The sequence below is a fragment of the Hypanus sabinus genome, chromosome 1, assembly GCF_030144855.1.
Source record: "Hypanus sabinus isolate sHypSab1 chromosome 1, sHypSab1.hap1, whole genome shotgun sequence".
NCBI lineage: Eukaryota > Metazoa > Chordata > Chondrichthyes > Myliobatiformes > Dasyatidae > Hypanus > Hypanus sabinus.
Genome location: NC_082706.1, coordinates 100,826,435 through 100,840,384, shown reverse-complemented (window position 1 = coordinate 100,840,384; position 13,950 = coordinate 100,826,435). Strand labels below are relative to the sequence as shown.

The window sequence follows — 13,950 nt, the reverse complement described above, 5'->3', positions numbered from 1 at the left end:
GAACACTCCGTTATATGTCATCATGACAGTGATTGTGAATTATGTATGTTTCTACCAATTATGTTACCCGACATAATTACGAAGAAAGCACGGCAGCATTTAGATATTGCCCAGTCCATCACGGGTAAAGCCTTCCCCACTGTTGAGCACATCTGCATGAAATGTCACAGGAAAGCAGTATCCATCATTAGAAACCCCTAACATCCAGGACATGCTCTCTTCTCTCTGCTGCCATCAGGAAGAAGGTATGGAGCCTTAGGGCTCGCACCACCAGGTTCAGGAAGAGTTATTACTCAACAATCATGTCTTGAACCAAAGGGGATAACTTCACTCAACTTCTCTTGCCCCATCATTGAAATGTTCCCACAACCATGGACTCACTTTCAAGTACTCTTCATCTCATGTTCTCAATATTATTTGCTTATTTATTAATTATTATTATTCTTTCATGCTTTTTGTATTTGCAACAGTTTGAATGCCCAAGTTGGGCAGTCTTTGATTGATTCTGTTATGGCAGTTATTCTCCAGATTTATTGAGTATGCCCACAAGTCTAAAAAAATCATTAAGCAATTACCATCAGCAGATCACTTGCAATACCAGAGGAAACAACACACTGGACCACCATCAAGAATGCCTACCATGCTATTCCACTGTATACACTGTATAATGTATACAGTATATTACAGTAAATATACAGTATACAGCACTGTATATTTCTAAACCAAAAGCCGTGGATGAACCAGGTGGTACGTTGCCTGCTGAAGACTAGGTCTGTGGCATTCAAGTCTGCTGACCTAGGTCTGTAGCAGAAAACCAGGTATGATTTGCAGATGGCTATTTGAAGGGCAAAGAGACCATTTTTGAACAAGGTTGGAGGCGACATCGGATGTACGACAACTCTGGCAGGGTTTGCAAGACATTATTTCCTACAAAGCAAAACCTAATAGCATGAATGGCAGCGATGCTTCACTACTGGATGAACTCAACGCCTTCTATGCATGCTTTGAAAGGGAGAATATAACTACAGCTGTTAAGATCCCTGCTGCACCCAGTGACCCTGTGATTTTTGTGTCAGAGGCCAAAGTTAGGCTGTTTTTAAAGATGCTGAACCTTCACAAGGTGGAAGGTCCTGATGAACTACCTGGTAAGGCTCTGAAGATTTCTGTAACCAACTGGCGGCAGTATTCAAGGACATTTTCAATGACTATTGCCCGGTAGCACTCACATCGACAGTGATGAAATGCTTTGAGAGGGTGGTCATGACTAGACTGAATTCCTGCCTTAGCAAGGACCTGGACCCATTGCAATTTGCCTATTGCCACATTAGGTCAATGGCAGTTGACAGCCTAACATTTCAATGGCTCTCCACATGGCTTTAGACCACCTGGACAACACAAACACCTATGCCAGGATGCTGTTCATTGACTATAGCTCAGCATAAAATACCATCATTCCCACAAACCTGACTGAGAAGTTACAGGGCCTCTCTACCAACTTCTGCAATTGGATTCTTGATTTCCTAACTGGAAGGCCACAATCTATGTGGATTGGTGATAACATTTCCTCCTCGCTGACGATCAATATTTCTGCAGCTCATGGTATGTGCTTAGCCCACTGCTCTACTTTTCTCTATACCCATGACTGTGTGGCTAGGCATAGCTCAAATACCATCTACAAATTTGCTGATGATACAACCATTGTTGGTAGAATCTCAGATGGAGACGAGAGGGTGTACAGGAGCAAGATATGCCAACTAGTGGAGTGGTGTCACAGCAACAGCCTGGCACTCAAAGTCAGTAAGACGAAAGAGTTGATTATGGACTTCAGAAAGGGTAAGATGAAGGAACACATACCAATCTTCATAGGGGGACCAGAAGTGGGGAGAGTGAACAGGTTCAAGTTCCTGGGTGTCAAGATCTCTGAGGACCTAACCCGGTCCCAACATATCGATGTAGTTATAAAGAAGGCAAGACAGTGACTATACTTCATTATGAGTTTGAAGAGTTTTGGCATGTCAACAAATACATTCAAAACTTCTATATATGTACCGTGGAGAGCATTCTGACAGGCTGAATCAATATCTGACATGGAGGGGCTACTGCACAGGACCGAAAGAAGCTGCAGAAGGTTGTAAATCTAGTCAGCTCCATCTTGGGTACTAACCTACAAAGTACCCAGGACATCTTCAGGGAGTGGTGTCTCAGAAAGGCAGTGTCCATTAGTAAGGACCTCCAGCACCCAGGGCATGCCCGTTTCTCACTGTTACCATCAGGTAGGGGATACAGAAGCCTGAAAGCACACACTCAGCGATTCAGAACAGCTTCTTCCCCTCTGCCATCCGATTCCTAAATGGACATTGAACCTGTGAACACCACCTCACTTTTTAAATATATTTGTTTTTTGCATGATTTTGAATCTATTCAATATACATATACCATAATTGATTTACTTAGTTATTTTTATTTTTCCACTTCTTCAGTATTATGTATTGCATTGAACTGCTGCTGCTACATTAACAAATTTCAGGACACATGCCAGTGGTAATAATCCTGATTCTGAGATGAATCTCAGGGTTCTATATGGGGACGTATGTGCAGTTAGATAATAAATCTACGTTGAACTTTGAAAGTGGCCTGCCCAGTGGCTTTATGTGCTTCTGCATTGGCATGTCTACATTTTGACTGGACAATTTACGCTGGGTCTTTGGATCCTCTGGTCAAAGCTTTGAGATAACATATTTTCTGTGGGTTATTGAACAATAGGTACACAGGGTGTGGCCATAAATGTGAATTATTAAGCATCCAGCTGAGAGTGCAATAGAAACTCTACCCAAATGATCACCTATCAGCCTTTTTCAACTGTTAACTTAAAACCCTGCTGTTAACGGCAGCACGTGCTCCAGATCACGTGGGGACGTGAATCACGTGCTCTTTTCAGCTCTGCGCACGCTCAACCTCGTTTTCGGTGACATCAACTCTGGGCTACGGCAGGCCACTTGTGACTAAGTACACGGTGAGCGGACGTAATCTCTTCGCGTGCAGGTACGTGCTAATAACGGTGCAGTTTCATTTTTCTTTGCTCCCCTAAACTTCTGCGCTGCAGCGCGGGCACAGCGGCTTCCGCGTTACCTGTTCTCAGCTGCTGCGGAGGGCAGACGGCCGAGATCGCTCCGTCCGAGGCTTTTTGGGCCTCTGCGTTGCCGTCATTCCAACCGCCAGTCAGCGGCCGTTACCGTGGGGTGGGAAGGAGGTGGGGCCACGCCTTGGCAGCGCTGCCTTCCGGTTGGCCGCTTTGCCTGTCACTTTAAATTACGTTTATCTGCTCCGCCTCTAGCTCGGCAGAAGTAGGAAGAGGGAAGAATACCAGGAAGTGAGTGCTGCACTCGGCTTCTGAGTCAGAATGGGATCTATTTTCAGTGAGATATGGCGTGAAGCCTGTTTTTCCCTGGCGGTACCAGTACCGACATATTTACTATAGACTACAAAAAATAATAAATAGTGTATAATAGTGGTGGCAGAGGGGAAGGACTTGTTCCTGAATCACTGAGTTGTCGGTCTTCAGGTTCCTGCGCCTCCTCTCAGAATAGTAGCGAGAAGAGAGCCTGTGCTGGATGGTGAGGTTCTTTGGAGATGGATACTGCCTTCACGAAGCATTGCCTCTTAAGAATGCCTTCACTAGTGGGGAAGGTCCTGCCAGTGATGGAGCTGGCTGCTGCAGATTAAAGTGGGGGAAATGGGATTACACTGAGCTGATAGAGATGTGATGGAATTGGTGGCTTCCTATTGTCATTAGAATGGTTGGAAATGGGAACAGACATGGGGGATATTGATTCAGAATAACTCCTGCTACTTAGCTTAGATTAAGCCAAAAGTTCCCTCCTTTGATACACAAGGAGGGATTAATTCAAACAACTTCACATTCTTATTGTTTTGTGGCACAGAAGGTAGCTCTCTAACCCATGCCATCAGTGTTTCCCACATTCAAAAACTGCATCAATCTTGCCCTTCATTTTCCAGAAACCTAAACAAATTATGTGTTTTATTATTTGTAAGGTATTGCTATCAGCACCCCTTCCGATCCATCAGATACCCCCAGGGCAGCATAGTCCATGTTATCATGTCGGGAAGAGTCATAGTTATACTGCACAGAAGTAGGTCCTTTAACCCAATTTATCCATGGCTCTTGTTACATAGACCTTCATTTGCCCCACATCTCCCCATCTCTATTCACGTATTTGTCCAAAGACTTTTGGACATCGTATATCTGCTTTTCCATTTCCTCTTGCAATTTGTGCCACATGGTGTGCAGAACACTTGCCCATCAGGTCCCCTTTCAGTCTTTCCACTCTCACCTTAAATCTAAACCCTCTAGTTGAGATACTGTCCTACTCTGGGAAGTCATTATTCAGCTTCTTGTACTGCAAGGAAAACAGATATCCTGGAGATATCTGATATCTGCCCCTCATGATTTTATAAACCTCTTTAAAGTCATTATTTAGCTTCTTACACTCTAGGGAAAACAGTCCCACCTATCCTGGGCACCACAGTAGCTTAGTGTTATCATGACTCTTACAACTCAGGGTGTTCTGGAATTTGGAGTCATTTCCATCGGCATTCTGTAAGGAGGCTCTGTACGTCCTCCCCATGGAATGTGTGGGGTTTCACCAGGTCCTTCTGTTTCCTCCCACAGTCCAAAGATGTAACGTGTAGGTTAATTGGTCATTGTAGATTGTCCCGTGATGAGGTTGGGTTGATCAGAGTTGTTGGGTTGCTGAGGCAGAATGGTTCGAAGGTCTGAAAAGGCCTTTAGTGCTACTCTGCACTGTAGCGCTAAATAAATGAATTCTTTTAACTCAGGCCTTCCATTTCCAGCAACATGCTGGTGAATCTTTCCTGCAGCTAACCACACCCTTCCTGTTGAATGGCAGCTGGAGCTGCATAAAATGGTCCACGTGTGGGCTCACCAATGTCCTTAAAGCAGTTAGCACAATATTCCAACTTTCGTATTCATTCATTATCCCATTTGATGACGGCAAATGTGACGTACATTTTCTTCACCACTTCCTTTACCTGTGCACAGCAAAGCCAAGCAGTGAGTGAAGGATCAGCATTGGTCTATATATATTGTGCCTCTGATGGTGCAGCTTCCATTCAGTGCAGCTGTCATCTCAGTGTTAGTGCTCAAGGACTTGAACCCATAACTTGCTGAAGCAGTGGAGAATGCAGTTGCCGTAGGTGCTGTGACTCTAATCCTATAAATATTGGAGTATCTAGATGCAACTGTGTATTAGCATTTGTAATACTTTTAAAGATATCCTCTCTTGGATGGAATTGTTTGAATTAAATTGACACAGGTTTGACCTGATATTCTTCATATTTAAAAAAAATAGCAGATATGTAGAATTATTAATAGGTTTCACAAAGTGTTTTGATTTGGGAATTGGAAGTATACATAAAACATCTTTTAATACTGATGGTTAAGATATGCCTTCTAATTTTATGAAAAGTTATTATAGTCACCACTTGCTCTCGCACCTCGATTGTACCCTGGTCCCTATTACAAGTATGTGCGGATTGGGTTGGTTGAGAGAACCCATGGCTGGAAATGAAACAGCATCTGAAGTGTTGGAATTGGAATATGGGACAATTTTACAGTAACTGTGCAAAAGTCTTTGGAACCCCAAGACTGTATTTAAAGTGGAGAGCGAGTTTTTAAAATCTGGCGGGAGCAAAGAATGTCGGGAATGGCAAGGGTGGAGGGGTGTGGGACAGGTGGCAGAGAAGGAGTGCCATGGGCAGGGGGTGGCATGGGAACAGACACACCCAGCCCTGAGACACCAGGCAAGGTCATTTGATTCCTAACAATTGATTTATTGATCGTTACAGAATGTGTCTCTGGTGCTTCCCAATCCCTCCTCTCTCTCTCTACCCCTTTTCCCAACAATGATTACTCTCTCCCTGCCCCCTTCCCACTCTTAATCCACAATAGAGACACATATCAGAATCAGGTTTATCATCACTCACATATGGCATGAAATTTGTTTTTTTGTTGTTGCAGCAGTAAAATACATAAAGCTGCTACAGTACTGTGCAGAAGTCTATGTGTATATATGACTTTTGGACAGTACTGTATATAATGTAAAGTAAAATAGCAAAAATGAACATCTATCTCAGCTAGATTTTTAGAAATTGTGATTTGTAAGTCTTCAACCTGAAGAAGTTAACACTCTATTTCCACAAGCTGTCTAACCTGAGTGTTTACTGCATTTTCTGTTTATGTTTCAGATTTCCAGCATTTTTGGAAAAGCAATATTTTTATGCACAGCATGTTCTATATTTCAAAATATTTCTTGTACACACAATGTTTAAAGTTACTGGAGTAGAGGGACTGAAGATATACCATTGGAGAAACCACTATTGCTCTCCTTGAGCCAATAAGGAAATCTAATTGAACAGTTTAGTGTTTTTAGCAATTTCAATACACAGAAACTGATTCCATTGGCAGGAGAGGCAGTAACCAGACGTAACTGGCAAAAGAAGAATGATTTTTATGGTATGTGACATGCTGCCTGAAGCAGGGCTTCCCGAACGCTTTAATAACATGGAGCCCTGCCATTAACTGAGGGGCCTATGGACCTCAGGTTGCAGGGAACCCCTGGCCTTAAGGCATTGTGAATGCAAATTCTGGAAAACATTTCAGAAAAAGAGTGAGATGAATGCCTGCTTTTGTAAATATTTCTATCCTGGTGTGGGTAACTTTTTTGAGTAGCTGACATAGGTATCAGTAATGGGTCAAGTAGCTACCTTGCATATTTGCTGTTTCTTGGATTTGCTTTGGTGGAAATGTTGCATTCATTAAATTTTGAACAAGTTTTAAAAAAATAATTGTTTTTTAACCTTCAAAAGTTTTGTCTTTCGATTTTATTTTATCTTGAAACCTGCCTTCTCTGTATTGATAAGAATGATCTTGTTAGAGGTTTGGATTACTTTAATCTTACCACTTTTCAAGAGGTTCATGCAAAGTTAAGCTAATATCTTAATAACTGATCATTATATTTATAATAACATTTGGTATTTTGTCTTTTAGTTACCTTATTTTATTAGAACCATTATTTCATGTGTTCTGTTGTTTATTGGGTAACTATATCTGAGCGACAGAGCAGCGGGAGGAGAATTTTATCTTTGTGGCTGAGGAATTCTTTACTATATTACATAAAATGCACAGCTCAACCATCAGTTGTGCTCCATCTGAGTCTTCTCCATTTCCTCAGTGCATCTGATAGTACAAATTACCTTATCTTCTCCTTGTGCTTTTTCCAGCCTCTGTTACAGTGTATCAATACTACTTATCTCAATCACATTTTGTGGTAGCAAGTTTCACGTTCTAATCTCTATAGGGTATTCAGAAGAAGTGTCCCCCCCCCCCCCCCCCCCCATTTGGATTCTGAGTGACTAGCTTATTCTAACACGAGATTCTGCACATGCTGGAAGTCTTGAGCAACACAGGAATGCAGCAAGTCAGGCAGTATCTTTGGAGGGGAATAAACATTTTGGGCCAAGACCCTTCATCAGGACTAGGAAGGAATGTTAAAGGCAGAATAAGGTGGGGGAGGGGAAAGAGTACAAAATGGCAGGTGATAGTGAGGGGGAAGGGGATGAAGTGTGAAGATAAATGTGAAACCTTTACTGATGTTGGGGAAAGAACTTCTCTAAGGCCTCTCATCAAGTGCACTAATCCTAACCTCACCATCAAAACTGCAGATAAGTTGGGGTGCTGTAGTAGTCTGAGGGACTGATCTCTATCTGGCTGAGGCCAGGTGACAACTCTCAGACACCTCTTACTTACCCCTCGAATAGGACCAGGCCATTGCCTCCCATACTATCACCGAACTTAGCGAGTTTGGGTATATCCTGCACTTCCCATTTCTACCTCCTACCCAAGATCCACAAACCTGCCTGTCCAGTTAGTCCCATTGATTCTGCTTGTTCCTGCCCTGCTGAACTTGTGTCTGCATGCCTCGATTCTGTTTTATTCCCCTTGGTTCAGTCCCTTCTTATCTACATCTGTGATACTTCACACTCTTGATTTTTCTTCAAAGACTTTGAAGCTACTTTTTGTTCGGGTTCAACCTGGTCACATGAACATTGGTTTCTTGAACTTGTGGTATTTGCCCCCTCCTCTTCATTCCCCATTCCTGTTTCCCCCTCTCATCTTATCTCCTTACCTGCCCATGACCTCCCTCTGGGTGGCGCTATTCCTCCTCCTCCTCCTCCCTTTTTTCCATGGTCTTCTATCCTTCCCTATCATATTTCCTCTTCTCCAGCCCTTTATCTCTTTCAGCAATCTACTTCCCAGATCTTTACTTCATCCCTCCCAGTTCCACCTATAACCTGCCTCCTTGTACTTCTTCCTCCCCTCCTCTCACCTTCTCACTCTGACTTCTCTGCTTCCTTTCCAGTCCTGATGAAGGGTCTCGGCCTGAAATGTCAACTGTTTATTCTTTTCCATCGATGCTCTCTGGCCTGCTGGGTTCTTCCAGCATTTTCTGTGTGTTGCTTTGGATTTCCAGCATCTGCAGAATTTCTTGTGTTAGTGAAGTAACATCTATACTTAGTGGCCCTATTATTAAGTATACTTCTACTCATTAAATGTAAATATCTAATCAGCCAATCATATGGCAGCAACTGAATGCGTAAAAGTATGCAGACATGGTCTAAGTGACTTCGATGTGGAATGTGTGTTGATGCCTGACAGTGTGTTTTGAGTAGCCCAGAAATTGCTGACCTGGGATTTTCATGCATAACAGTCACTAGAATTTACGGAGAATGGTGTTGGGGAAAAACAAAAAAAATTCCCATGAGCAGCAGTTCTGTGAGTGAAAGCACCTTGTTAATGAGAGTGGTCAGTGGAGAATGGCCAGACTGGGTCAAGCTGACAGGAAGGCGACAGTAACTCAAATAACCACACGTTACAACAGTGGTGTGGAGAAGAGCATCTCCGAGCAGCATGTCGAACCTTGAGGTGGATGGGCTTCAACAATAGAAGGCCACAAACATGCACTCTTTGGCCACTTCATTAGGTACAGGAGGTAGTGTATATTTAATGAAGAAATTGGAGTGCTGTGGAGCTTCAGTGAGCTGTAATTCAGTTAATATTTACCATCAAGCCATGTAAAGACAGGTTGGCACTGAAAATGAAAATTTTAGTTGACTGGTTGTATCAGGGTTAGTATACAATGGGTTCATGTAGAAATCTAATATTGCATTAGCATTGCAATTTTGAAATGATCTAGTAAGTTAATAATATGTCTCTTAGAAAAGAAACCGAAGCTAGCTTCATCTTGTGTGCCAGTCATAATCTTGGCCCTTCTTTTGAGATGGTTCTTCTGTTGTGAGGTGACCAAAGCTGAAATTTCAGATTCCTCTGCGGATAGGTTAGGAGGTGCCTGGCTGGGTAAGATAGAGGTGGTTTCAGAGGTACTGTACTTCTGTCATTTATGCGGGACCACTGTGTACTTCCAATACATGAACTCAATGTTTTCAATAACTTCCCAAGTGCTCCTGTGAGTAGTTGCGCGGCAGAGGGTTCCATGAATGGATCGGGATAATGCATTCTTCAAAGGAGGCTTTGCCACATCTTTAAAACCTTTTCTGTCTCCACCTGATCATCTCTTCCTGAGGCAGGGCAGGAAGTGGGTGATGCTGGGTGAGCAAGGTGGTTTGCCTAGCAGAGCTCACTGAGTGCAACAGCAGCCTTAGTGCCTGTAATGTTATAGGCAGTGAATTTTAATACAGGAATGCCCCAGAAAATATTGATAAGCAGGTAATTTGTTCCTACAACATCAGTAGAAAGAAAAATATTGTCCAGAAAATTAAACAAAACCCCGATGGAGCAGGCAGGTTTCAGCTTATCCTGTTGCATTCAAACAGTGCAGCAGTCCCTCACAGCTAAACTACTGCAGTTGGAGTAGCAAGCTAAATTTTATGCTCTCTTCTTAGCTGGTACAATGTTCTCACTCAGAATCAAGAATACTGTCTGCTAAACCCCATTAAAGATAATTGTTTGGAGGTGAAAATACTATTAGAGCATTTTAAAGACATTTGGATGGGTCCATTGAGAGCAGAGAAGGATATAGGCCAAACGTGGGCAATTGGGAGTGGCTGAAATTGGCACCTTTGTCTTTGAGTCAGGTCAAAGGATCTGTCTAGTACTGTATAACATTGACATCATGGGTAAAGTCCTCCCAACCATTGAGGACATCTACATGAAGAGCATCCATCATCAGAGATCACCATCACCCAGGCCATGCTATTTTCTTGCTGCCATCAGATAGAAGGTGCAAGAGCCTTTGGACTCAAACCACCAGGTTCAAGAACAGCCATCAAGCTCTTGAACAAAAGAGGATAACTACACTCACTTTCCCATCTATTGAGATGTTCCAACCATCCGTTATTTCACTTTAACTACTCTTTATCTCATTATCTCATCATTTATTGCTATTTATTTATATTTGCATTTGCACATTTTGTTGTCTTCTGAACTCTGACTGATATTTCATTGATCCTGTTACAGTTACTATTCTGTAGATTTGCTGAGTATGCCTGCAGAAAAATGAATCTTGGGATTGTACATGGTAGCATAAATGTATTTTGATAATAAAATTTACTTTGAACTTTAGAGATGAAAAAGGTCAAGAATTCTTATTTTCGATCAGTTATTCCCTCTGGAAAAGCTTTGTTTTGTGGGCTGGTAGACTCCCTAACAGACCAAGCATAGTGCACAAATGTTGAGTGAGCCTGTACATTAAAGTGTGCATGGTGGATATTAAAATTGCTGTCAGATTATGAGTAATGATTGTAAGTGACTGCTTTTGAGTTTGTTTGAGTACATTGTCATGGGCATGCATACCCAAGGCTTAAATTCTATGAAAATTAGCATCTTGCAGCAGAATATAAATTAAAAAAATTAACATTTATATATATTACCTACACAGCATCATTAGTGGAAGTTGAGAAAAATATTGTCCAAATTAGGGTTATTCAGGTTGGTTCAAGAAACAGAGAGGAGTGGGGAAGAATCTGTGGGCCTTCATAAGGTGTGGGCCTTCAGACTCCTGTACCTCCTGTCTGATAACAGCAATGCAATTAAGATATTGCCCAGATGATGGGCGACCTTTAATGATGGATTTTGCCTCTTCGAGGTATTGGTACTTGTAGGTGTTCTTGATGATTGGGAGGTGGCTCCTGATTGAGCAGTTGCAGAACCTGAGCCTCTGTACCTCTGCAATAGGGTCCTCGACTTCCTAACTGGAAGACCAAAATCTGTGTAGATTGGTGATAACATATCCTTCTTGCTGATGATCAACACTGGCGCACCTCAGGGGTGTGTGCTTATCCCATTGCTCTACTCTCTATATACCCAAGACTGTGTGGCTAGGCATAGCTCAAATAACATTCATAAATTTGCTGACGATACAACCATTGTTGGTAGAATCTCAGGTGGTGACGAGAGGGCTTACAGGAGTGAGATATGCCAACTAGTGGAGTGGTGTCGCAGCAACAAACTGGCACTCAGTGTCAGTAAGATGTAAGAGCTGATTGTGAACTTCAGGAAGCGTATGACGAAGTAACACATACCAATCCTCATAGAGGGATCAGAAGTGGAGAGAGTAAGCAGTTTCAAGTTCCTGAGTGTCAAGATCTCTGAGGATCTAACCTGGTCCCAACATAGCGATGTGGTTATAAAGAAGGCAAGACAGTGACTATACTTCATTAGGAGTTCGAAGAGATTAGGCATGTCAACAAATAGACTCCAAAACTTCTATAGTTGTACCGTGGAGAGCATTCTGACAGGGTGCATCATCTGGTATTGGGGGGCTACTGCACAAGACTGAAAGAAGCTGCAGAGGGTTGTAAATCTAGTCAGTTCCATCTTGGGTACTAGTACCTACAAAGTACCCAGGACATCTTCAGGGAATGGTGTCTCAGAAAGGGGGTGTCCATTATTAAGGACCTCCAGCACCCAGGGCATGCCGTTTTCTCACTGTTACTATCAGGTAGGAGGTACAGAACCCTGAAGGCACACACTTAATGATTCAGGAACAGCTTCTTCCCCTCTGCCGATTCCTAAACGGACATTGCATCTTTGGACACTACCTTACTTTTTTAATATACAGTATTTCAGTTTTTGCACGTTTTTGAAAATCTGTTTGATATACGTATATTGTAATTGATTTACTTGTTTATTTATTATTATTTTAATTGTATTTTTTTCTCTGCACGATTATGTATTGCATTGAACTGCTGCTGCCAAGTTAACAAATTTCATGTCACATGCCGGTGATAATAAAGCTGATTCTGATTCGGATTTGTACCAGCGATGGAACTGACTAAGTTCTCTGCTCTCTGTAGACTCGTGCATTTCTGTGTATTCGAGTTTCCATACCAGGCTGTACCGCAGCCAGTCATAATCCTTTTGATTACATCAATCGAAGTTTGTCAGTCTTCAATGACATGTCTAATTTCCTTGACCTTCTAAGAAGGTGGAGATGCTGGTGTGCCACCTTTGTAGTTGCGGCTGTGTGCTGGGCTCAGGATGAATTATAGAGAAGGGGTAGGCTGTGTAAACAGAGGAGGAAAGGATGGCACTTTCCATCCCACCCAGCAGAAGTGATGAGTGGGGCAGCAGATCTGTGCAGTCTGCCGTCTATGGAACAAGAGCAGCAGCTTGCAGTCCTCGTCGATGGCCCATGTTCCCCGTACAGCACAGAGCCCCACATCTTAATAGCGAGGAGTGCTCAGTAAACAGCCCAAAGTAATTTTTGTTTAATGTACATTGGGGTCATACTCTGTTCACGTTTTGATTAGTAGATCAAAAGGACTGTAACTAATATCTGCTTTGATGGTTAACACCAATCGGGATACTGGTGTATTTTACTATAACCTTTCGATAAAGACTATTGCCAGCATTTTCCTTCCCAATAAGGGATAGAGTGTATGAACTCTACAGAAAGATTGGACAAACTTGAGTTGTCTGACAGTCGAGTGTCCGAGGATGAGGAGTAACCTGATAATTTTTTTTCAATTATGAGAGGCATAGGTGTGGTAAATAGAAACTTTTCCCAGGGTGGAAATGTTAAAGACCACACGAGAGCTAAGTTGGTGGGAGAATAGTTTTTAAGTGACATGAGGGGCCAGTTTTTTGTGTGCTGAAAGTGGTAGGTGCCTGGAATGGATTATCAGAAGCGTGCAGTTTTGTGGTGTTCTTGGATCCAAGAGGCTTTTGCATAGACACATGAATATGAGGGAACTGGATGAGTATGGATGATACACAAGAAGAAGACATTTAATGTAACTTGGCATCGAGATCGGAGCAACATTTTGGACTGAATGGTCTGTCAGTGCTGTACTCTTCTATGTTCCAAACTTTGTTTTGCACTCTTGTATGTTCGGCGAAACATCAAACTGACAAGAGCTGAAATCTTAATTTTTAGCACAATCCGTTACAAAGCTATCCTAGGTGTTGCAGTTACTGTCAATTTTAAGAGTGCATAATCTTCAGCACTTGCTTCCTGACAGGCACTTCCTTCACACTAGCACTAGATACAGAAATAAAATAAACTTGCAACATCATTTGGTGTTGGTCTCAAGTCTCTTCTAAATCTTTTAACCAATTCCTAGTCATTTTGTAAAACATTGTTTGCATTCACTGCTCTTTCTCTGTAACTTGTGACGCTTTGTGTTCAGTTATTGTTTTCACTTGTACTATCTCAGTGCACTGTTGTAATGAACTGATCTGTGTGGATGGCAGACAAAACAAAATATTTCACTGTACTTTGATAAATGATGAACTAGCTTGCCTATTTATTACAATTACTTCCAACTCTAACAACAGAATCATAGATCTGCGAATCAGAATCAGGTTTATTATCACCGGCATGTGACGTGAAA

General features: G+C 42.2%; 1 protein-coding gene across 1 annotated transcript in view; it reads left to right on the top strand.

Moving 5' to 3' along the window:
• Positions 1-2,700: 2,700 nt before the first annotated feature.
• LOC132395800 (zinc finger protein 407-like) overlaps positions 2,701-13,950 on the top strand; it is a 469,731-nt gene continuing 458,481 nt past the window's right edge. The window contains exon 1 of the mRNA XM_059972857.1: positions 2,701-3,042. The gene's annotated coding sequence lies outside the window, so the exon portion shown is untranslated. The remainder of the gene's footprint in view (positions 3,043-13,950) is intronic.